The sequence below is a fragment of the Pristiophorus japonicus genome, chromosome 7, assembly GCF_044704955.1.
Source record: "Pristiophorus japonicus isolate sPriJap1 chromosome 7, sPriJap1.hap1, whole genome shotgun sequence".
Lineage (NCBI taxonomy): Eukaryota > Metazoa > Chordata > Chondrichthyes > Pristiophoridae > Pristiophorus > Pristiophorus japonicus.
In genome coordinates this window covers 149921761-149948098 of record NC_091983.1, presented here as the reverse complement: position 1 = coordinate 149948098, position 26338 = coordinate 149921761, and the positions used below count along the sequence as shown (strand labels likewise).

Here is a 26338-nt window from a genome sequence, read left to right as displayed (position 1 = left end):
ACCGAGTCGAAAGCATGTCAGTGAGAGCAGTTCAGTGAATTGTTATCATTGCAATGGAAATCACTCACCACAGTCCTGCCAATACAGAAATGGAAAGTGTTTTCACTGCCAGAAGCAAGGCCATATTTCAAAGCTTGCAGAGCTAGATCTAAAGTAGAAAATAAGAACCATTCTAGTGGCAATGCAAAGCGACCACGAAAGGGAGGAGTTCACAACACTGAAGTGAACATACCTGATGTTGAAAAACTAGGCATCTACAGTATCTATGCCAGCTGCGGTAGTGCCAGCAGTCGTGAGAAAGACTGCCATACAAAACTTTTGATCAATGAGCAATATATTGATATTTGTATTGACACGATGGTGGACTGCTCTATCTTGAGTAAGGACACATATGAGAGTAAGTTTAATCAAGTACCACTTATAAAGAATACCGTAGAGTTAAAAACCTACTCTGGAGAAATCCTAGAAACATATGGACAAATGGAATGTACAGTTCAAACACAATGGGCAGTCAGTAAAGCTGCCTATTATTGTAGCGAGCTACATCAACAGGTCAACTCTCATGGGCAAAGACTGCTTGAGAAGGTGAAAACTAGACTGAAATAATGTTTTCAGTGTAGATGCTTCAAAGAAGCAACTCAACACAATGCTGAACAAGTACGAAAGCCTGTTTACAGACAGTTATGAGGCAATCACTGGGTTTGACGCGCAGATCCACATCAATTCCAACACGAAGCCTGTATATTGTAAGGCAAGCTCGGTTCCCTATGCTTTGAAAAGTCAGATGGAGGAAGAGCTAGTGAAGCTCAGAGAGAATGGAGTGTTGTAAAAACTGGCAAAAGTGAATGGGCTACCCGGATTGCGGTAGTGCCCAAAACAGACAAAACTGTACACTTGTGCGGTGACTACAAAATTACTATCAACCAAGCAGTTGACAATGAGCAGTACATGTTACCTACATCACAAAATTTGTATGCAGCACTCTCAGGGTCAAAGGTTTTCGCCAAGCTTATGCTCAGTTGAATTTTGACAGAGAGTCAACAGTATCGCACTGTCAACACACACAAGGAACTGTACTCGTACACCAAGCTGCCGTATGGTGTAAGCCATCCCCCAAAATCTTCCAGGGTACAATAAATAACATTTTTCAAGGCGTTCCAAATTGCTTATGCAATCAAGACGATGTGTTGATCGCAACAAACAGTGAGGAAGAAAATTTGTGTGTTAGATTTAGTGCTTTAAAGGTTGAATTCCCTCAATGTCAAATTGAAAAGGAGCAAATGTGCTTTTATGCAACACAAGGTTGTGTAACTTGGTCTGAAAGTTGATGCAAATGGCTTGCAACCAGTGAAGGAAAAGGTTGATGCAGTCATCAATGCTCCAAAGCCACAGAATGTGTCTGAGTTAAGATCTTTCCTTGGAATGGTCCAGTACTATTCATGTTTCTTACCCGAGTTAGTGACCATGTTAACTCCATTGCCCGAGCTCCTCAAGAAGGATGACCAGTAGAAGTGGACGAAAGCGCAACAGGAAGCTTACGACGCTTGTAAAAGAAGTCTCTCTAGTGATACTCTATTTTTGCACTACGACACAGAGCGTGAGCTTAAGTTAGCATGTGATGCTTCCAGTTATGGTTGGGGAGCTGTCATAAGCCTCGTATCAGATGACGGCCAAGAGAAACCAATTGTGTTCACATTTGTGAACCCTCACAAAGAGCAAAAGAAACTATGCGCAAATTGGAAAGGAAGCGCTCACCATAGTGTTTGGAATCAAGAAATTCCAACAGTTCCTGACTGGCAGAAAGTTTACCCTGATAAATGAACACAAACGGTTTCCAGCAATATTGGGGCCCACATCTGCTGTCCCTGTAATGGCCGCATCAAGAATGCGACGTTGGATAGTGTTGTCACAATATGATTGCACGATTGAATATCGCACTTCAAAGTGAACACAATCGCAGATGCCCTGTCCAGGTTGCCACATGAGGACTCGCTTTTTGGGTGTGAAGGTGCTATATTCATGCTGGGTGGAGTTGACAAAGACATTCCCGTGAACGCAACTGAGATTGCAGATGAGACTCAAAAGGACTCAGTACTGAAATCATCATCATCATAGACAGTCCCTCGGAATCGAGGAAGACTTGCTTCCACTCTTAGCATGAGTTCTTAGGTGGCTGTACAGTCCAATACGAGAACTACAGTCTCTGTCACAGGTGGGACAGACAGTGGTTAAGTAAACTGGGTCTTTACTCGTTGGAGTTCAAAAGGATGAGGGGTGATCTTATAGAAGCATTTAAAATAATGAAAGGGATAGACAAGATAGAGGCAGAGAGGTTGTTTCCACTGGTCGAGGAGACTAGAACTAGGGGGGCACAGCCTCAAAATACGGGGGAGCCAATTTAAAACCGAGTTGAGAAGGAATTTCTTCTCCCAGAGGGTTGTGAATCTGTGGAATTCTCTGCCCAAGGAAGCAGTTGAGGCTAGCTCATTGAATGTATTCAAATCACAGAGAGATAAATTTTTAACCAATAAGGGAATTAAGGGTTACGGGGAGCGGGCGGGTAAGTGGAGCTGAGTCCACGGCTAGATCAGCCATGATCTTGTTGAATGGCGGAGCAGGCTCGAGGGGCTAGATGGCCTACTCCTGTTCCTAATTCTTATGTTTATGTTTTTTATGTAAAGAAAAAGGTGGGCGTGGAGTCTGGTTTGCCGCATGCTCCTTCCGCTGCCTGCGGTTGATTTCTGCATGCTCTCGACGACAAGACTCAAGGAGCTCAGCACCCTCCCGGATGCACTTCCTCCACTTAGGGTGGTCTTTGGCCAGGGACTCCCAGGTGTCAGTGGGAATGTCGCACTTTATCAGGGAGCTTGGAGGGTGTCCTTGTAACATTTCCGCTTCCCACCTTTGGCTCATTTGCCGTGGACGAGTTCCGAGTAGAGCGCTTGCTTTGGGAGTCTCGTGTCTAGCATGCGAACTATGTGGCCTGCCCAGTGGAGCGGATCAAGTGTGGTCAGTGCTTCAATGCTGGGGATGTTAGCCTGGACGAGGACGCTAATGTTGGTGCATCTGTCCTCCCAGGGGATTTGTAGGATCTTGTGGAGACATCGTTGGTGGTATTTCTCTTGGGGTGTCTACATGGCCCATGTCTCTGAGCCATACAGGAGGGCGGGTATTACTACAACCCTGTAGACCATGAGCTTGGCAACAGTTTTGAAGGCCTGGTCTTCAAATACTCTTTTCCTCAGGCGGCCTGTTATGTACGTAAACATTGTAACTATGTAAAACTTGCCACCAGAGGGCGCAACTGTTGGCGGCCCAAGGGTCATCTGCACACCTCGTGCAAGGGAGTATAAAAGGTTGTCTGCCATGCTGTGGAGGAACTCTGGTGTTGTATTAAAGAGACTAAGGTCACATCAGTTTTAGCTCACAGTATTCAGTCTTGTGGAGTTCTTCCATATTTAACAATTGGCAATAAGTAACAGATTACGAACTTTCACGTGGTCATGGCTGCCATTGTTATTTAGAGAGATTTGTAGAGGGTGATGATTGGGAGGCCTTCGTTGAGCATCTCGACCAGTACTTCGTGGCCAATGAGCTGGATGGGGACGATAAAGCGATCAAGCTCAGGCGATTCTCCTCACCGTGTGTGGGTCCATAATATACAGCCTCATCAAGAATCTGCAAGCACAGCAGAGAAGACATATACAGAGTTGTGAATGCTGGTTTGGAACCACCTCAAGCTGAAGGAGAGCGTCTTAATGGCCAGGTATCGCTTCTACATGCACCACCGCTCCGAGAGCCAGGACAAGGCGAGTTATGTCGCCAACCTGAGACGCCTTGCGGGAACTTGCGAATTTGCTGGATTTTAAGGGGAAATGCTGCGGGTCCTTTTTGTGCTTGGCATCGGCCACGAAGTCATTCTTCGCAAGCTGCTGTCCGCCGAATCCCTAGACCTGAGCAAGGCCATCACAATAGCCCAGGCATTCATATCCACGAGCAATAATACCAGACCGATATCTTCCCAGCATCGAAGCTCACCGGCAAGTACTATGCATAAAATAACGTTGCTAGCACGCAGAACTGCATATGGCAGGGCCTACAAGTCTGCAGCTGCAAGACCTAGGATGACTCAGAGTCCGCCATCGGGCGTGAATGCAAATCCATTAGCACCATCTTGGCGTTGCGGGGTTAATTATCGATTCAAGCACTACATGTGCAAAGGCTGCGAAACAATGGGGCACCTCCAGCGAATATGCAAGAGTGCTGCGACTCACCACATGGCAGAGTCAGCAGAGGATGATCGATCCGACGTGGATCATGCAGAACAAACAAGAGAGGCAACTCAACCCGAGGAAGAAGTGTATGGGGTACACATCTTCACTACCAAGAGCCCTCCTATCATACTGAAAGTCAAGTCAAACGGTATTCCGATATCAATGGAGTTGGACACGGGGGCGAGTCAGTCAATTATGAGCCAGAAGGCTTTTGAGAAACTGTGGGGTAACAAGGCAGAGAGGCCCAAACTGAGCCCGATTCAGACAAAGCTGCGCACCTAAACCAAAGAGCTCAGACCAGTCATTGGCAGTGCGGCAGTTAAGGTATCGTACAATGGAGCTGTGCATGATTTATCACTGTGGATTGTACCAGACAATGGCCCAATGCTATTCGGCAGAAGCTGGCTAGGAAAGATCCAATGGAACTGGGATGACATCAAAGCACTATCTTCAGTGGATGATGCCTCATGCGCCCAAGTGCTGAGCAAGTTTCCGTTGCTATTTGAACCAGGCATCGGCAACTTCACAGGCGCCAAGGTGCAGATCCATCTAGTCCCCGATGCAAGGCCCGTTCATCATAAGGCTTGAGCAGTTCCATATATGATGAGGGAGAAAGTCGAGATCGAGCTGGACAGACTTCAACGAGAGGGAATCATATTGCCAGTCGAGTTCAACAAGTGGGCCAGTCCGATTGTTCCGGAGTTGAAAAGCGATGGCACGGTCAGAATCTGCGGAGACTACAAGGTAACGATCAACCGAGTCTCGTTACAAGATCAGTACCCGCTACCCAAGGTGGATGACCTGTTTGCAACGTTAACGAGGGGGGAAGTCGTTTACCAAGTTGGACCTAACCTCCGCCTACATGACACAGGAGCTGGGTGAATCTTCAAAAAGATTGACGTGCATCAACACACACAAAGGACTGTTTATATACCATAGGTGCCCTTTTGGGATTCGCTTGGCTGCTGCCATCTTTCAGAGGAATATGGAGGGTCTGCTGAAATCGGTTCCGATTACCGGTGTGTTTCAAGACGAAATCCTGATCACCGGTCGTTACACCACCGAACACCTGCACAACCTGGAAGAGGTTCTAAGTCAACTAAACAGAGTGGGACTCAGGCTGAAATGCTTCAAGTGTATTTTCCTGGCACCAGAGGTCGGATTTTTGGGGAGAAAGATTGCGGCAGATGGCATCAGACCCACAGACTCAAAGACAGAGGCCATCAAGAATGCACCCAGACCACAGAATGTGATGGAGCTGCGTTTGTTCCTGGGACTCCTCAACTACCTTGGTAACTTTCTACCGGGGTTAAGCACTTTGCTGGAACTGCTGCACATGTTGCTACGTAAGGGTGACGACTGGGTTTGGGGTAAATCTCAAGGGCCAGCCTTTGAGAAGGCCAGACTTACTTTGTTCTAATAAGTTACTTGTATTGTATGACCCATGTAAACGATTAGTGCTAGCTTGTGCTGCATCTTCGCACGGGGTCGGCTGTGTGTTACAGCAAACCAATATATCGGGCAATTACATCCCTCCACAGTCTCTCGCCACTCCTGCTGCATCTGCCCACACTCCAATCACCGACCTGGACCTTGCTGACATCACTCTTTGCTGCCGTCGCCCTCCTGTACCAGCTCGCCATAAAAGGAACGGCCTGCCTCCACGCTGCTCCCTGGGCCGCATGCCGTTCCTTTTATGGCCCCGACCAGCCACTGATGGTTTCTCGTAGGTCGGGTCCTCCACGTAGCACCCTGGGCCGCACGCCGCTCCTTATGCAGGTACAGCAAGTAATCAGGAAGGCAAATGGAATGCTGGCCTTTATTGCAAGAGGGATGGAATATAAAAGTAGGGAAGTCCTCCTACAACTGGACAGGGCATTGGTAAGACCAGACCTGCAGTACTGCGCGCAGGTTTGGTCTGGACTTGTCTCCATTCCCGTGCCGAGGGGATTACTACACCAGATGGGAGGGGCAACATTTGGGGACATTGATTCCCCACCAATTCCCATTCCCCTCCTTTCTGGTGGATAATGGAAGGGCCACTCTGTGTAATGTGCAAGTCAGTAAGAATTGTCAGTAAGCTCTTTCTAATTGTAGATTTTATTCAGTGGAAACTTTCACACACTATTGTAGATTTTGTACCAAAAATCAATTTAGGATTAACATAAAAGTTCATAAGTTTTTTGCAAACTAAATTTCTGTTGAGATTTGCTGAATTAAGGGGAAAGATAACACACAGCGTTTCTTAAATGGACACTGCAGCCCCGAAAACACAATCGAGGCCCAGGGGAGGTGTGAGTTCAGGGCTAGGGACCCAGGGGCAGCACGGGCCAGCCCATACTGCGATATGTGTGCGCACTAGGTCCGTGCAGCAGAGCAGGTCTCCAGTTGTCTTGGGTAATCCTTGCCACTGGACCAAGACTTATCTTTGTCAAGCCCGTGTAGCGGTTGGTGTGCAACGGCCACCACACTTTAAAAAAAATCCACGCACAGACAACTTCCACCTTTCAGGATGTAGTTCGGGTTCTTCATTCGAAACACCTGTGAACTCATCCTTTTTTTTGGCGTGGAAGCAAGTCATCCTCGTTTCGAGGGACTGCCTCCAATGATGATGATATCAGGCAAACTTCAGCCGGTTGCTTATGTGCCTAGAAGTCTGTCTAAGGCTGAAACAGCCTACAGTATGGTCGAGAAAGAGAGCATGTGTATAGGGGGTTAAGAAAATGCACCAATACCTATTTGGACTTTGGCTTGAGCTTGAAACCGACTCCAAACCGCTCATTTTGCTGTTTTCAGAAAGCAAAGGTATAAACACCAATGCTTCATCTCGCATCCAAAGATGGGCACAAACATTGTCCGCCGATGACTATGTTATCCACCACAGACCAGGCACGGAGAACTGTGCTGATACCCTCAGTCAGCTACCATTGCCCACTACCGGGGTGGAAATGGCGCAGCCCGCAGACTTGTTTCTGGTCATGGATACTTTTGAGAGCGAGGGGGTCACCCGTCACTGCTCGCCAGATCAGGACCTGGACCAGCGAGGATCCTGTGCTATCACTTGTAAAAAGTTGTGTCCTCAATGGGAGCTGGTCAGCAGTTCCGGGGAAATGCAAGATGAAATTAAGTCATTTCACCGACGCAAAGATGAACTGTCCATCCAGTCGATTGTCTCTTATGGGGTAATCGTGTGGTTTTGCCAAAAAAATGGCAGGGAAACGTTTATACGCGACATACACAATACCCACCCAGGCATAGTCATGATGAAGGCTATAGCCAGGTCGCATGTTTGGTGGCCCGCCATTGACTCGGACTTCGAGTCATATGTACACCAGTGCAACATGTGCTCACAATTGAGCAATGCACCAAGGGAGGCTTCATTGAGTCTGTGGTCATGGCCCTCCAAACCGTGGTCCAGGATCCACGTAGATTTTGCTACCCCCTTTCTCAGAAAGATGTTTTTAGTTGTAGTGGACGCTTACTCTAAATGGATTGAATGCGTAATCATTTCATCCAGCACATTCACTGCCACCATTGAAAGCCTCCGGGCTATGTTCGCCACCCATGGCTTGCCCGACGTCCTTGTCAGTGACAATGGACCGTGTTTCACCAGCTCGGAATTCAATGAGTTTATGACCCACAATGATATCAAGCATGTCAGGTCTGCCCCGTTTAAGCTCGCATTCAACGGTCAAGCGGAACGGGCAATCCAAACTATCAAGCAGAGCTTGAAACACGTGACGGTAGGCTCCTTATAGACCCACTTATCTCGGGTTCTGCTCAGCTACTGGACATGACCTCACTCACTCACTGGGGTTCCCTCTGCAGAATTATTAATGAAGAGAGCACTCAAAACCAGGCTCTCCCTAGTCCACCCAGATCTAAATGATCATGTGGAAACCCAGCGTCACCGGCAAAACATGTACCATGATCGCGCGGCTGTATCGCGTCACATTGATGTGAATGACCCTGTGTTTGTCCTTAATTACGGTCATGGTCCTAAATGGGTCACTGGCACTGTCTTGGCCAAGGAGGGGAATAGAGTGTTTATAGTCAAACTATTGAATGGACAAACGTGCAGAAAGCATTTGGATCAGACCAAACTGCGGTTCGCCAACAACCAGGAACAACCTGAAGATGACATCACCATCATCGATCCACCAACACACACCCAACCAGCAATCGACCTCGCTGTCAATCAAAAGGATGAACCCACCATTCCCCACAGTCCAGTCAGACCAGCCGCGCCGCAGTGCAGCAATGGTCCGACCAACTCACCTATGCCAGAGTTTGAACTCAGACAATCAACCAGGGAGCGTAGGGCCCCGGATCGTCTCAACTTGTAAATAATTTGTATCAAATACTTTGGGGGTGGGGGGGGGGGAAGTGATGTTATGTATGTAAATATTGTAACTGTGTAAGACTTGCCACCAAAGTCGCAACTGTTGGAGACCCACGGGTCACCTGTACACCTCGTGCAAGGGAGCATAAAAGGCGGTCTGCCATGCTGCTTCGGCACTCTGGAGTTGTATTAAAGAGACTAAGGTCACATCAGTTTTAGCTCACAGTACTCAGTCTTGTGGAGTTCTTCCATACTTAACACGGGCGAAGGCTGCACTGGCGCACTGGAGGTGATGTTTGAAGTGCGATATTCAATCATGCAATCATATTGTGACAACAACACTGCCCAATGTTGCGTTCTTGATGCGGCCATTGCAGGGATAGCAGATTTCGGCCCCAATATTGCTGGGAACGGTTTGTGATCAGTTATCAGGGTAAACTTTCTGCCGATCAGGAACTGCAGGCCGTGATCCTTACCCTCACAGTCGACAAGCTCACCACTGGAGTGGAACTAAACTACAGAACCAGTGGGAACCCATTCAACCTTTGCCATCTCGAGGCCAGGTCCAAGACCACCCCTACCTCTGTTGTCGAGCTACAATATGCGGACGACGCCTACATCAGTGCACACACAGAGGTTGAACGTCAGAACATAGTCGACGTATTTACTGAGGCGTACGAAAGCATGGGCCTTACGCTAAACATCAGTAAGACAAAGGTCCTCCACCAACCTGTCCTCGCCGCACAGCACTGCCCTCCAGTCATCAAGATCCATGGCGCGGCCCTGGACAATGTGGACCACTTCCCTTATCTGGGCAACTTCCTATCAACAAGAGGAGGTATTGACAACGAGATCAAACACTGCCTCCAGTGCGCCAGTGCAGCCTTCGGCCGCCTGAGGAAAAGAGTCTTTGAAGACCAGGCCCTCAAAACTGTCACCAAGCTCATGGTCTACAGGGCTGTAGTAATACCCGCCCTCCTGTATGGCTCAGAGATGTGGACCATGTAGACACCTCAAGTCGCTGGAGAAATACCACCAACGATGTCTCTGCAAGATCCTACAAATCCCCTGGGAGGACAGATGCACCATCATTCGCGTCCTCGTCCAGGCTAACATCCCCAGCATTGAAGCACTGACCACACTTGATCAGCTCTGCTGGGCAGGCCACATAGTTCGCATGCCAGACACGAAACTTCAAAAGCAAGCACTCTACTCGGAACTCGTCCACGGCAAACGAACCAAATGTGGGCAGCGGAAACATTACAAGGACACCCTCCAAGCCTCCCTGATAAAGTGCGACATCCCCACTGACACCTGGGAGTCCCTGGCCAAAGACCGCCCTAAGTGGAGGAAGTGCATCCAGGAGGGTGCTGAGCTTCTCAAGTCTCGTTGCCGAGAGCATGCAGAAATCAAGCGCAGGCAGCGGAAGGAGCGTGCGGCAAACTAGACTCCCCAGCCACCCTTTCCTTTAACCAGTGTCTGTCCCACCTGCGATAGAGACTGTGGTTCTCATATTGGACTGTACAGCCACCAAAGAATTCATGCTAAGAATGGAAGCAAGTCTTCCTCGATTCTGAGGGATTGTCTATGATGATGACTGAATTGTCTTGTGAGCAAGGTTGTTTCAAATGGGAAAACAGAGTGTTTGTGCCTACTTCTTTGAGAGATAGAATTCTGGCCGAACTTCACACTGAACATTCAGGGATTGTCAGTATGAAATCAGTTGCAAGAAGCTTTGTTTACTGGGCTCGATTGGACAGTGATTTTGAACCACTTGATCACAAAAACATACACGAGTTTGACTCAGTTCAGACTTCAATAACTAAAGTATTAGGTTCAAACAAGTCTGAGATAGAAACAAGATCATCTTTTTGAGTTCGGAACCCAAACAAAACAGCCTGAAAATTGGTTCAACACCAAAACCTTCTGTAAGGAGATCAGGAAGGCTCCGCAAACCTGTTATTAAAATAGATTTGTAGTGTATTTAAAATAAAAAAAGACAGGAGCTTTTGTTGAGTGGTACATGTAATGCTGGGAAAGGTTGGACCAAAGTTTTGTTGTTTTTGAGAGGGGAATACATGCATTTTTTTTAAGGGAAAAGCAGTACAATGTAGTATTACATGGTTTTTCACATGGTTTCACGTGAGCATGCTCAGTTCCCTCTGGCCTAGAAAAGCAAGCACATGGTCGAGCAACTCATCCTGTCTCTGTCCTTCATTTGTTCTACCCAGTCACCTCTCCTCGTCCTTCTCCCTTCACTTCTCAGTGAAGTACTTTGGAATGTTTTAGTTTATTAAAGGAACTAATTAAGTGTAAGATATTGTTGTTCCTGTCAAAACTGAGTATTGATGGTGACATGACAACTCCATCATAATCAGAAAAAAGATGCATTGTCAACAGAACTTTTCTCAGCTGCAACCTTGCATAAAATAAAGTAAAGTGAACATCAGTTCATCAATAAAATATTGTCTTCTAGGGCACCTCTGGTACTGGGTTTCATGCGCTCATTCCCTCTAGCACTAAGTTAGGTGAGTTCATTCCACCTGGCATTTAATATCTGTTTACTTCCTCCTAACTGTGTACATACATAGAAACATAGAAAATAGGTGCAGGAGTAGGCCATTCAGCCCTTCGAGCCTGCACCACCATTCAATATAATCATGGCTGATCATGCATTTCAGTACCCCATTCCTGCTTTTTCTCCATACCCCTTGATCCCTTTAGCCGTGAGGACCACATCTAACTCCCTCTTGAATATATCCAATGAACTGGCCTCAACAACTCTCTGCGGCAGGGAATTCCACAGGTTCACAACTCTCTGAGTGAAAAAGTTTCTTTTCATCTCGGTCCTAAATGGCTTACCCCTTATCCTTAGATTGTGACCCCAACATCGGGAACATTCTTCCTGCATCTAGCCTATCCAATCCCATCAGAATTTTATATGTTTCTATGAGATTCCCTCTCATTCTTCTAAATTCCATTGAATACAAGCCTAGTCGATCCAGTCTTTCTTCATATGTCAGTCCTGTCATCCCAGGAATCAGTCTGGTGAACCTTTGCTGCACTCCCTCAATAGCAAGAATGTCCTTCGTCAGATTGAGAGACCAAAACTGTACACAATATTCAAGGTGTGGCCTTACCAAGGCCCTGTATAACTGCAGTAAGACCTCCCTGCTCCTATATTCAAATCCTCTCGCTATGAAGGCCAACATGCCATTTGCCTTCTTCACTGCCTGCTGCACCTGTATGCCAACCTTCAATGACTGATGTATCATGACACCCAGGTCACGTTGCACCTCCCCTTTACCAATCTGTCACCATTCAGATAATAGTCTGTCTCTCTGTTTTTACCACCAAAGTGGATAACCTCACATTTATCCACATTATACGGCATCTGCCATGTATTTGTCCACTCACCTAACCTGTCCAAGTCACCCTGCAGCCTCTTAGCATCCTCTTCACAGCTCACACCGCCACCCAGCTTAGTGTCATCTGCAAACTTGGAGATATTACATTCAATTTCTTCATCTAAATCATTAATGTATATTGTAAATAGCTGGGGCCCCAGCACTGAACCTTGCGGTACCCCATTAGTCACTGCCTGCCATTCTGAAAAGGACCCGTTTATCCCGACTCTCTGCTTCCTGTCTGCCAACCAGTTCTCTATCCACGTCGGTACACTACCCCCAATACCATGTGCTTTAATTTTGCACACTAATCTCTTGTGTGGAACCTTGTCAAAAGCCTTTTGAAAGTCTAAATACACCACATCCACTGGCTCCCTCTTGCCCACTCTACCAGTTACATCCTCAAAAAATTCTAGAAGATTTGTCAAGCATGATTTCCCTTTCATAAATCCATGCTGACTTGGACTGATCCTGTCACTGCTTTCCAAATGCGCTGCTATTACATCTTTAATAATTGATTTCAACATTTTCCCCACCATCGATGTCAGGCTGACCGGTCTATAATTCCCTGTTTTCTCTCTCCCTCCTTTTTTAAAAAGTGGGGTTACATCAAAATAATTAATCTTCTGTCTATTTTATTAAAGTTTTTGTGCTTGTGTGTCTGTAGTACAATACAACTGCATGGTCATGCTGACCCTCTAACATTGCTAATTAGTTCTTGTTAACAATATGACAGACCAGTTGGATCCCAACACTGGCCTGTGCTAACTACTTGACAGCATAGACCAAATCATTGGGGGAAAAAAAATCAACCCACTTTTGTCCACCACAATAGTTCCCCCTTCCTTTGCTCCTGCACCGTGGGTATTTTGCCTTTTTGCCCAGGCTCTGCTCCCTCTCAGCTGAGTGCCATTTGAAACAGGTTTTAAGAGGTATCACACTGACATGAAGCATGCGCTTTCTATTGGAGTCTGCTTCATGGGATGGGGCATGAGTTAGGTCAAAGGGAAATGATCAAAAATGGAAAAAGTTACCGCAGATTAGCCTGACTGGGATCAGCAACTCAATTTGAGTTATTACTTTGAACGGCGCTACAATAAAGAAACTTCATAAATCAGTGAATGCATTGATTAATTGGTCAGGTTCTACAGGAACTTGATTGCTCAGGGCATGCCACAACAGAACTAACTGCTATCCAGTATGCTACTAAATTCATTATTTATAAAGTTGTCTTAGATGCTACTCATTGTTCAGTATGTTAAGGGTTAACTTTTTGATTTATTATTAGCTCTAAACCAAACAGAAACAGTTTCTCCTTCAGCTTTGTCCACCGTCAGTGAAATTCATTGGAGTGAAACATGACCTTGGAAAGTATGCTGTCAAAGTTGGGTCCTAACCCAGTCTGATCCCATTTAAGGTGATTGGCACTAGGTATGTCTGTCTGTGTGCACATTCTGTGTCTGCTTTTCATATCACAGTTGAATGCTATAATGGCATATGTATAAATCATACCTTGTATAAGATATATGCCAGTCAGTGGCATGTTAAAGCTAAAGAGAAATGTAGGAAACACGAATGGTGGGATGAGTGAGAAGCATTCCCTTTAATAGATAATCCACAGCCCTAGTAACATTTCAAATACTGGACATCAAAATGTGCATTTACCTGGTTTCTGGACTGCTACTGCTAGTTTTTCTTTTGAAGATTAGAAAGAGTTGAACATATACAAGACTATGTGTGTATATATATATATATATATATATATACACACACATAATATATATATATACGCACACACACACACACACACAACATATAATAGTTGAACTTATACCAGATCATATATATTATCTGATCTATTAAAAATATTTAGACGAAATTCTTTGCAACAAGTTGCAACAGAAATAACAAACCAAAAGTAATGTCTACCTCCTAAAAATTCCTCCAAATGAAGTTAAAGCCACATGCCAGCTATGTCCGTGCCTCTTGGGTATTTCCAGTACCTGCTTCCAGCTACCACATACTCTCTGGCTAAAGTGAGATCCCACTTTGAAGCTTTGTTACATCTTCAGAAACATGCTTGCTGTTGATTATCTTTAATAAAGCTGAGTCGTCTTTTCCATTTATATTATTCAGGGAAAAAATGATTTTCAACACAATTTTTTTATTAGAGGAAAACTCCTGGGAAAACGAACAAAAATGACATTTGAGTTTCTAAACACTTTGATCGAGGCGCCTTATGTAACAATTTACACGGTTTGCTTTGTGATTGCAGCCATTTCTTTTTAAACTGGTTAGGCCAAGTATCTGGATCAGTGCTGCCACCGGAGTCTCCCATCCTGATCACCAAATGTCAGCCAGAAATAATGCAAAATAACATGGTACTGTTTAACTACAGGCAGCCAACCTCTAGTTTCAACACTACATGCAGTGAGGAATTAAGATAAATTTTAAGAAAAGGTTGCTCTTCCAGGTAAAAGTCACCTTACTATTTCTTAGTCTATGGCTGTTCATAGCTTTTTAAATTTCAGACCTTTGCATTCACATTTGAAAATATTTAAATGGTATGATAGTTAAAATTGCAGTGTGACAAAAATCTGATCTTGTTGTTTTGAGAAATAGTACTGTTTAGACCCCCATCCACATATAAGGGGTATAAATTGGTATAGGTTACATCCGCTCTTCGGGTGTAAAATGGGTGCTAAGCATTCCAAATTAACAATGCGCCTGATCCGTGCAGGCATTGCTCCCACTGCCAAATTCATGGAGCCCATTTTTTAGTTGTCCCAGGCAGACACCTAAAACAGACGATAGGCCCCACGAGTATGCGAATCAGGGGCCTAACATGTTAAAAGACTCTTTTTACAAATTAGTGACCGAAGAGGGGGCAGGCTCAGGATTTTTCAGTGGTCCCCTGCAGTCACCAACCAAAGGTAACTTTTAAAAAATATACTTTCCTGTGGAGCCAGGAGGAGCAGGAGTGCTCCACTGACCCCACAGGTGTCACAATTATTCTCCCCCCGCCCCTCTTTGTAGCCCACTCCAACAAACCCTCCCGGGACCTACCCAAGGGCTGCTGCTGAAAACAGGCACAGATTAATTTTTACCCTGTAAATATTCAATGAACATCAGCAGGAAACTACCTCAGACCACTTAAGTTTGTGCCTGGATTTATGATGATTACAGAAGGTCGTGTCCATCCCATTTCCTGCACTTCTGCTCTCACCCATTCCCCTCTCTCCCAGAATGACAATAGAGTTTCTCTTGTCCTCACCTTCCACCCCACCAGCCTGCACACTCAACGGATCGTCATCCTCCACCATTTCCGCCACCTCCAGCTTGATGCAACCCACCAAACACATCTTCCCCTCCCCTCCTCTTGCAGCATTCCAAAGGGACCATTGCCTCTGCAACATCCTGGTCCACTCTTCGATCACCCCCAAAACCCACTTCCCTTTCCACAGCATGTTCCCATGCAACTCCTGCCCTTTCACCTCCTCCCTTCCCAACATCCTGGGACCCAAACACTCTTTCCAGGTCAAACAGCAATTTATTTGTACTTAGAATCATAGAAATATACAGCACAGAAGGAGGCAATTTCGATCCATCGTGTCCGCGCTGGCCACCAAGAGCTATCCAGTCTAATCCCACTTTCCAGCTCTTGGTCCATAGCCCTGTAGGTTACGGCACTTTAAGTGCACATCCAAGTATTTTTTAAATGTGGTGAAGCTTTCTGTCTCTACCACCCTTTCAGACAGTGAGTTCCACACCCCCACTGGGTAAAAAAAATTCCCCTCATATCTTCTCTATACCTCTCCCCAATTACTTTAAATCTATGCCCCCTGGTTGTTGACCCCTCTGCCAAGGGAAACAGGTCCTTCCTATCCACTCTATCCTAGCCCCTCATAATTTTATACACTTCTTTCAAATTAATATACTGTATTTACTGCTCACGATGCAGTCTCCTCTACATTGGGGAGACCAAACGCAGATTGGATGATTACTTTGATGAACACCTCCGTTCAGTCTGCAAGCGTGACCCTGAGCTTCCAGTCGCTCGCCATTTTAATTCTCCGTCCAACTCCCACTCTGTCCTCGGCCTCCTACACTGTTCCAATGAAGCTCAATTGAAACTCAAGGAACAGTACCTCATCGTTTGATTTGGCACTTTACAACCTTCCAGACTCAATATTGAGTTCAACAATTTCAGACCATAACCACTGCTCCCATCTTTTCGGATAGCAGGTGCTGGTAATGATTTGTCTGTTGCAAATGATACAGCTTCTCTAGATTCATCTTTTGTTTCTTTATTTGTCCCATTACCACCCCCTTTTGCCTTGCAGCATCACGCTTTTTGTCATTTAAATCTCTCCTGCCTTCCACCCTATCTTAGACCTTCCCTTTTGTACTTTCCTCCCCATTCCCTGCCCCATGCACTTCCTTACAATCTGTTACATCTCTAACATTTTTGAGTTCTGACGAAAGGCCATCAATCTGAAACGTTAACTCTGTTCCTCTCTCCACAGATGCTGCCTGACCAGCTGAGTGTTTCCAGCATTTTCTGTTTTTGTTTCGGATTCCAGCATCCGCAGTATTTTGCTATTGTGCTCTAAGCCAGAATTCGGTACTGGTGGTAGAGCACAACATGCAAACTCTGGGAAGTCAGACTTGTGTCTCCATAGTATATGAGCATTTTTACAAGAGGAAAGGACATTGTAAACATCATAATGAGACTTTTTATATACCCTCTGTTGCTAGAGGATACATGCTCCACTGAATAAAATATTCATCTCAGTCAGAGGGGCGAATTTCCATCTTTAGCATTCTTGGTGCAGAGTTTTATGCAGCAGGAGCACACATTGGGAATTTGGGAGTGTGCCTGATCAACAGGCTCACAATTGTACACCCATTGGAAATTGTGGGCCTTTAAATCAGGTGTGTGCCTGATTTGTTGTTGTGCTTCGATCACCAGAAGACCCAATGATGAAAATCTACTCTCGAGTGGCCAAAATAATGGCTGGTGTGAACTGGAACTAGGGGGTCTCCTGTGAGGAGTTATATGATGTTGTTAAGGCAGTGCAATGGAACTTTACGTTACTTCTGACTGAGCTCTCTAAGACCTGGCAGTGCTTGATGCTAACACTGAGTGACAAAAGTGGAAAAATGTTCTATTTTCCAGTATTTATATTGTGTCACCTTGTTAAGCACAAAATTCACTGGAAGTAATTAAATACACAACAACTTATTTAAATTTATGGGAACAGTAGCATAGTGATAATGTTACTGGAATCCAGGGGTGTGGGTTAAGAATCCAGAGACATGAGTTTAAATTCAGTTCAATAAATCTGGAATTTTGTTTTTAAAAACTAGTATCAGTAATGGTGAGCATGGGCCCAAATTTGGCCCTCCGTTTTTTTTGGCGCACTTACCTGAGATGCGCTGACTTTCTGTTCTCAAAACAGCGCCAAATATATCGCCATATTCTCCCTGCTCTGTGGCCTCTCCCATGGCTTGGTGCGGCATGGTCTGTCCATTAGGGGGCGGAGCTAGGGCCCAGCACGAAAACAGTGCTGGTAGCTCAACGCGTGTGTACGGGAGGATTCGTGCATGCACAGTAGCTCCTTCCCCCAGCTGGAGAGTCCACGGAGAGAAGTCAGTCCTTGGAGAGAAATCGGAGAGAGAGTCGGTGCATTCTCCCGCCCCTAGCCCTGGTCGAAGGGCTTGATGGTGTGTGCTGGAGTCGGTGCATTCTCCTGCCCCTAGCCCTGGTCGAAGGGCTTGATGGTGTGTGCTGGAGTCGGTGCATTCTCCTGCCCCTAGCCCTGGTCGAAGGGCTTGATGGTGTGTGCTGGAGTCGGTGCGTTCTCCCTCCCCTAGCCCTGGTCCAATGGCTTGCTGGTGTGTGCTGGAGTCGGTGCATTCTCCTGCCCCTAGCCCTGGTCGAAGGGCTTGCCGGTGCGTTCTCTTGCCGGTGAGTTCTCCCGCCCCTAGCCCTGGCTGAGTGGCCTACTGGCCCACTGACTTCCCCGGCCGAGTATGAAGGTAGGACTTAAGTTTTATTTTTTATTTCCATTTATTTTTAAAAAAATTTATTATTGATGGTTTTTATGCTTCATGAATGTTGTTGAGAAGGTGTTCAGTGCTTTGCAAGGTCCTCTGTGCTTCCCTTCCCCCCTCCATCTCTGGCTACCTGTGATGATTTCTTAACTCTCTGCAAGGGTTTTCTGTGCGGCCACAAACACTGGCCTAAGTTAGTTTGGAGCAACTATTAGCTGTCCAAACTGGCTTAAATGGCCAAAACAGGTGTAGGTGGCTGGTAACGCCTCCTTTTGAAAAAAAAACTAAACGAAAAAAAATCCTAACTAACTCACTTACACTGGTGCAAATTCAATGTGCAGAATGGGGATTTTTAAAATGCTCCAGAAAAATCAAGTTACTCCAAAAAAAACAGAGCAACACCTGGGCAAATTTGGGCCCCATGAAACTACAAGATTGTCATAAAAATCCATCTGGTTCACTAATGTCCTTCAGGGTAGAAAATCTGGTGTCCTTACCTGGTCTGACCTATATGTGACTCCCGACCCACAGCAATGTGGTTGACTCTTAACTGCCCTCTAAAATGGCTCAGCAAGCCACTCAGTTGTATTCAAGAAGGTGACCCACCACCATCTTCTCAAGGGCAATTAGGGATGGGCAATAAATACTGGTCTTGCCGGCGACATCCACATCCCATGAAGGAATTTTAAAAAACATGTCAGACGCACAAATTTGTAAAATCTACCCTTTGGTATCAACTTATAAATTCTTTTCTACAAATTGATTATGTCAATGATGAAATAAGATTAATACTAATTGGGCTCCCAAATATGATTATTCTAGATGGAATGTAATTATTACAAAAGTAACCCATCACATTAATTAAAATATATGTGAATAAATTGTTTTATGGTGCTTTTTCAATTTGTATTTATTATGACTAAGGATGTGGCATATCATACATGAAAAATTATGCTGATGGTGATCTTGGTTATCACTTTCTCTAGCGTATTTTCTTTGAGCTGGTGTTACTGGGAGGTACCAGCGGATTGGAAAGCAGCTAATGTAACGCCTTTGTTTAAAAAAGGGGGCAGGCAAAAGGCAGGTAACTATAGGCTGGTTAGTTCAACATCTGTCGTGGGGAAAATGCTTGAAACTATCATTAAGGAAGAAATAGCGGGACATCTAGATAGGAATAGTGCAATCAAGCAGACGCAGCATGGATTCATGAAAGGGAAATCATGTTTAACTAACTTACTGGAATTCTTTGAGGATATAACGAGCATGGTGGCTAGAGGTGTACCGATGGATGTGGTGTATTTAGATTTCCAAAAGGCATTCGATAAGGTGCCACACAAAAGGTTACTGCAGAAGATAAAGGTGCGCGGAGTCAGAGGAAATGTATTAGCATGGATAGAGAATTGGCTGGCTAACAGAAGGCAGAGAGTCGGGATAAATGGATCCTTTTCCGGTTGGAAATCAGTGGTTAGTGGTGTGCCACAGGGATCAGTGCTGGGACCACAACTGTTTACAATATACATAGATGACCTGGAAGAGGGGACAGAGTGTAGTGCAACAAAATTTGCAGATGACACAAAGATTAGTGGGAAAGCGGGTTGTGTAGAGGACTCAGAGAGGCTGCAAGGAGATTGGGATAGGTTAAGCGAATGGGCTAAGGTTTGGCAGATGGAATACAATGTCGGAAAGTGTGAGGTCATCCATCTTGGGAAAAAAAACAGTAAAAGGGAACATTATTTGAATGGGGAGAAATTACAACATGCTGCGGTGCAGAGGGACCTGGGGGTCCTTGTGCACGAATCCCAAAAGGTTAGTTTGCAGGTGCAGCAGGTAATCAGGAAGGCAAATGGAATGTTGGCCTTCATTGCGAGAGGGATGGAGTACAAAAGCAGGGAGGTCTTGCTGCAACTGTATAAGGTATTGGTAAGGCCGCACCTGGAGTACTGCGTGCAGTTTTGGTCACCTTACTTAAGGAAGGATATACTAGCTTTGGAAGGGTACAGAGACGATTCACTAGGCTGATTCCAGAAATGAGGGGGTTACCTTATGATGATAGATTGAGTAGACTGGGTCTTTACTCCTTGGAGTTCAGAAGGATGAGGGGTGATCTTATAGAAACATTTAAAATAATGAAAGGGATAGACAAGATAGAGGCAGAGAGGTTGTTTCCATTGTTAGGGGAGACTAGAACTAGGGGGCACAGCCTCAAAATACGGAGGTGCCAATTTAAAACAGAGTTGAGAAAGAATTTCTTCTCCCAGAGGGTTGTGAATCTGTGGAATTCTCTGCCCAAGGAAGCAGTTAAGGCTATCTCATTGAATGTTTTCAAGTCAAAGATAGATAGATTTTTCACCAATAAGGGAATTAAGGGTTACGGGGAGAGGGCGGGTAAGTGGAGCTGAGTCCACGGCCAGATCAGCCATGATCTTATTGAATGGCGGAGCAGGCTCGAGGGGCTAGATGGCCTACTCCTGTTCCTAATTCTTATGTTCTTATGTTCTTATGTACTGGAACTTTCACGGCGGTGAGGGGAGGATGTCTCTTTTCACATCATTGTCAGATGTAACTGATCCTTGCCGAGCATGTGAATGGATAATAATACTTCGTTTGAACAGACTAATCAGAACGTTGGGCAGAACTTTAAATGTTCATTTTGACATAATACTTTGTATTAATAAGTTGAGGGGGGGGGGGGGGGGAGTGGGGGGGGAGGAAATTGATCTTGGGTGGTAGCGCAAAACAGATGATAGCAAATTGGCCACCTGTTTACACATCACTCAATTTTCTTTTCCATTGACTTCAATCTCACCCCAGAATATGCTCTTTTCAGTTGTGTTCAATATTGACACCTGCTCTCAATCTCACTCAGAACTATGCAATAGCATAACCCAGGATGTAACAATAGAATCCCCTTGAAAATCACCACCCCTCCCCCCCCCAGGTAAGTTTTACCAGCAGAAAACTTTGAAAAACATCAAACCTATGAACAGTGGCTACTTTTAATAATTTTGTTTATCTAGTGACCATATATTTAGCTGGTAACTTAAATGATCATGAGTGGGGAGAACAGACTGCTGCAAAAAAAGGTTTGTTGGCCCAATACTTTAAGAGGGATGAATAACAAGCACAATTGAAATGATACACTTTCTAAACCATTATAGATTAAAGATTGTGGGGACGAAATTTGGTATCGTCCCGTTTTGGGGCGGTAACCGAGGTGAAGCAGGACTTCCTGCACCTGGCACGGAAGCCCAGCCGTGAAATTGGGGTTACCGCCCCCGAGAGGAAGCGGAATGCAATGTCGAGCTCGCCACTTCCTCTTGGGGGCAGTACCAGGGTGGTAAGCGCGCAAATATTCCAGCGCTACGTGGCCTCTCCACGTAGCGCTGGCACGAGCACAGGGCCCTCCCCTTCCGTTAAAGGGGAGATCACACTGCGACCTCTGCAGTGGGGCGAGGGGCCTCCACTACGCCACTGGGAATACGGGGTGCCGTGGCCACAGTCCAGCACAGAAGTGCAGTGCCGGGCTGTACCATCACGACACGGACCCCGCGAAATATACAATGAAAGGCTGGCGACCTCACGGAGCACCCTTGGGGCGCCAACAGGAGGTGCAAACGATGTGAATTTCACCCCAGCCCACTGAAGAAGGATGGAGCAATTTCTCTAATTCTGTTTAGAACTCACTAATTAAATACTTTTTTAAAAAAAAAAGAAACAGAAGTAAGCCAAACAATATTAAACATCCTTAAGATGCAACTATTTTTTCGTTTCCCCATTATCAAATTATTTTCTTGAATCTTGCTCTTTGGGTCCCCACTGTGCCATGCATGTTAAAAGCCAAGGTCGATCTGCCATTCTGGGTGTCGACTTCTGCTGCTCTCAAGCCAAATATGTAAGAATGACATAAGGTGACCTGTTCTCCTATTTTCCCTCCAAACCTATGACATTCGTGAGTTAGTTGGCCAGCAGTCTCTGACAGGAAGCGTCTACATATATACCGCTTACATTAAGGGCCCAATTTTCCCCGGTCATTTGCGCTGTTTTTTTGGTGTACGCCGCTTTTTTGGTGCAGTTGTTTAAATTAAAGTTTTCCCAAGGATTCTGCGGCAGCATAACTGAGTTAGTTACGATTTTTTTAGGTTCGTTTTTTTTGATGTCTGCGCCAGTTTTTTTTAATCATTTTTCAAAGTTTTCCTCAAAAAAATTTCTCCTTGGCGGTGTATCTGGCCACTCCCGAGAAAGCAGCGCACATTGAGAAATCGCCGCATAAAGACGCCATTGTTTTACATCGAAGTTTTGGAGGGAGTCAAGAACTCTTTAAATATTACTAATAAAGATTTTTTTTTAACCTTACAATGGAGTGGATGGAAGTTTAAACTCACACGCCACCACCGAACTTCTTCAAACAGGGCTGGAGAGTGGGAGAATCGGCCAGCAAAATCGGCCCTGCGCGTGTGGCTCGGGGCTCCGCTGCAGAACAAGCCCGTGGGAGGAGGTGGCGATCAGAAGACTGCACTCGGCAGCAAATGAGCCCGGGGGGTTTGGGGAGAGGTGAAAGGTGCTGTTCAATGCGATCAGAACAAGTCACAAGACTGCAATGAGCCCAGGGGGTTCTTCCCAATCACTGCGCTTGCTCAGGCTTGGGTGTGGTCCATAAAGACCTTGGGGAGAGAGAACAAAGAATCTGTCCTGCCTTCCTTCCTGCCATTTTGAGCTTCTTGTAAAAGTAAAATTTAAGAATGTGGGCAATACTGACAATGCCATACCTTGTGCGAGCCTTCTGCACCATGGTGCTGCGGAGGAGACAATTGATTTGATGTCATCGCATGAGCCCGTAGGGTGCTGGGCAGGAGGCCCTACTCACCTCGGGTATATCGAGACAGGTATTCGTACCTCCACCTGAGTGATGCAGACTGTAATAGAAGGCTACGTTACCGCAAAGAAGTTGTAACTGAAATCTGAGAGTTGGTGAAAGCAGACCTGCAACCTAAAAGCATCAGACGGACTGCTTTGTCAGTTGAAGTGAAGGTTACAGATGCACTTTCATTCTATGCATTTGGATCCTTCCAAGCTACAACTGGGGATGTACGCACCATTTCTCAACATACAACACATGTCTGCATTCGGCAGGTGACAGCTGCATTATATACCCGGAGGAATGACTACATAAAGTTCCCCATGACCGCCCAGGCAATGCGTGACAGGGCTGTGGGTTTCTCCAGGATTGCTGGCTTCCCAAAGGTACAGGGTTGCATTGATTGTACCCACATCGCCTTGCGAGCACCTTTGGAGGATTCCGAGATGTACAGGAACAGAAAAGACTTCCACTCCGTTAATGTGCAACTCGTGTGTGACGACATGCATCGCATCATGTTAGTTGATGCAAGTCACCCTGGGAGCACCCATGATACGTTCATCCTACGCGAGAGCGCTATATCTGCCATTGTTTCAGTAGCAACCAGATTGGCTGAGCTGGCTACTGGGAGACAAAGGGTACGGCCTCGCCACCTGGCTCATGATGCCCCTACGCATAACCCGGACGGAAGCTGACCGGGAATACAACATGTCGCACATTGTGACGCGCAGCATCATGGAGAGGGAGGGAATGTCACAGATAGTTCAAATACTCTCAGTGAATATGAGGGAGGGAATGTTGCAGGTAGGACCATTGACATCTTGAAACAGCGTTTCCGATGCCTGGCCCATTTCGGAGGCTACTTGCAATACTCCCCTGAGATTGTTGGTCAGTTCACTGTTGTGTGTTGCATGCTACATAACTTAGCCATCATGAGGCAGCAGCAGCTGGTAGGAGAAGATCCACCTGTGGTGAAAGTGGCTGATGATAATGATGAGGAAGATGCAGATGACGAGGAGGAGGACGAGGGAGCCAAGCAACTACCAGAACCCGGAGCACGATGGCAGAGGGCGGGCCATCATGCCCCTTTAACGATTGCTCGAGCTTTGTGCCAGCAGCTCATCCGTGAATGCTTTGGTGCCTGAAGGCTCAGTGGCAACTATTCCAAATGGACCATGTTTACTGGTTGGAGCTGTTCCGTAATGTTGTGTTGTGTTAATGGAAATTATTCTTCTTGAGTTCCAAAAGTTGGGTTAATAATGGAACAAATAACGTAAAAGATTCAGTTTTAATTTAAAATATATTTTATTCAAACGTTTAACACAGTGCTTTGTACTTAACTTAAATAAAATGATTCTTGTATCAAACTTTAAAGTTTTCAGTTAAGATCACTTACAAACTCTTAAACTTGTAAATTTACATAACTTCCAAAAAACTTTTAATTTGAGAACAGTTTTTTTTTGTTCATTTTTGTCAGATCAACTCCAGCGCCAAAGATCACTTTGCGCTACTACATTTGATCTTAGCCAAAAGACCAAGAGGGGAAGCTGCACCGTTCCTGGAAACACTGCAATACCAGGTCTGTGCGTGGTGTGGACGGAGCAAGCCCCTGTTCCATCTCCCTGTTCCAAAAAAACAATTTAATATTTGGTCCCCAGATAGGGGATATTAAACTGATAAGAACAGATACTACACTTGATCTTAGCCAAAAGACCGAACAGTTTTTTAAATTTTAATTTTAATTTTTTTTTTATGTCCAATTTCTTTCCAGATCAATTCTAACGCCAAAGATCACTTTGCGCCAATATATTTGATCTTAAGCCAAAAGGCCGAGAGGCGAAGTTGCACCGTTCCTGGAAATATTGCAATACCAGGTCGGTGCATGGAGTGGACGGGGCAAGCCCCTGATCCAGCTCCCTGTCCAAAAATCAATTCAATATCATGTCCCCATAGGGGATATTAAACTGATAAGAACCGAACACAGTTTTTTTTTTTAAATTCGTAGCCAATCGTTCCAATTCTTTGTCAAATCACAAACGCCAGAGGTCACCTTGCACACATCAAGGATCACTCTGCGCCAATGCTCTTAGCCAAAAGGCCTAGAGCCACTGCACCGTTCCTGGAAGTACTGCAATACCAGGTTCGTGCCATGGAGGTGGATGGGTCAGGCCCCCCACACACCTCCGTGGAGGTGGATGGGTCAAGCCACCCCACCCACCTCCTATTTCCAAAAAGCATAGGAGAACCACCTTCCTGATCCAGGGAGAACCACTTTGGGGTCATGGTTACTCCCCTGTCAGGTCAGTTACGCATGATCTTAGCCAATTAAACTGATAAGAACCGAACACAGTTACAACAGTAACAATAATAACAATAGCAGCAGCAAAGAAAAGCTGCACCTATCTCTCCTCCACCTTACTCTTAGACCACACACTGCTTGGTCTTGGTGACTCCACCACCCCTGCCCACAGGCGGTGGCGCAGTGTTTCTGGGGTTGGCATCAAGCTTATTCTTTCTAACATATCGGGTAGTGAGCACTTGTTGAGGGGGAGTTGGATGGCAGGCGGCAATGTGGAGGGCCCGGCTTGGGGCTCTTCAGAGGTTGGTCTGGGGATTGGAGTGGGAGTGGCAGTTGATTCTGTCAATGGACGCGGGGTCTGGGTGTGTTCCCTTATTGCAGCAGCTAACTCCAACATGCCCACCCTCATGCGCCCTTGACAGTGTTTCAACAACCTCCAACATTCCCTCCCTCATGTTGAGCAAAAGTGTGACATTTATTCCCTCATGTTCACTGACATGGTTTCAGCTGACTGAGATATTCCCTCACTCGTGGTCCCGGACATCATTCCCATTTCTCGTGAGAGTGTTGTTGCTTCTCCTGACAGTCCCGATACCACATCACCCACCCCACTGATGGTGGCCAGGAGTGATCGCGTAAGGTCAATGTTCTCCGCACTCATTGCCATCATGTGAACCACATCTGTTAGATCCTGCACCTCAGAGGAGTGCTGTCGAGCTCTCCTTCCCCTCCTCACCACGGATGTGGCTCGTATCCCACCACTGGGACCCGCAGCCTCGGAAGGTGGGGCCCTGGGTGTGCCTCGCTGGACCCCACCACTGAGTCCCACAGCCTCGGAAGGTGGGGCCCTGGGTGTACCTCGCTGGACCCCACCACTGAGTCCCACAGCCTCGGAAGGTGGGGCCCTGGTTGTACCTCGCTGGACCCCACCACTGAGTCCCACAGCCTCGGAAGGTGGGGCCCTGGGTGTGCCTCGCTGGACCCCACCACTGAGTCCCACAGCCTCGGAAGGTGGGGCCCTGGGTGTGCCTCGCTGGACCCCACCACTGAGTCCCACAGCCTCGGAAGGTGGGGCCCTGGGTGTACCTCGCTGGACCCCACCAC

The 26338-nt window shown here is 46.1% G+C and overlaps 1 protein-coding gene, 1 non-coding gene and 1 pseudogene across 2 annotated transcripts in view; all 3 read right to left on the bottom strand.

Annotated features, from left to right (window-relative positions):
- The window catches only part of LOC139266641 (PC3-like endoprotease variant B), a gene marked incomplete at its 3' end in the record, with an annotated part of 827273 nt that overhangs the window by 654040 nt on the left and 146895 nt on the right, over positions 1–26338 (bottom strand). The window lies entirely within an intron of this gene.
- LOC139267687 (U2 spliceosomal RNA) lies at positions 24478–24660 on the bottom strand. The gene has a single exon (XR_011593951.1). It is a non-coding gene; the product is annotated as a U2 spliceosomal RNA (small nuclear RNA).
- On the bottom strand, positions 24773–24939 carry LOC139267551 (U2 spliceosomal RNA; annotated as a pseudogene).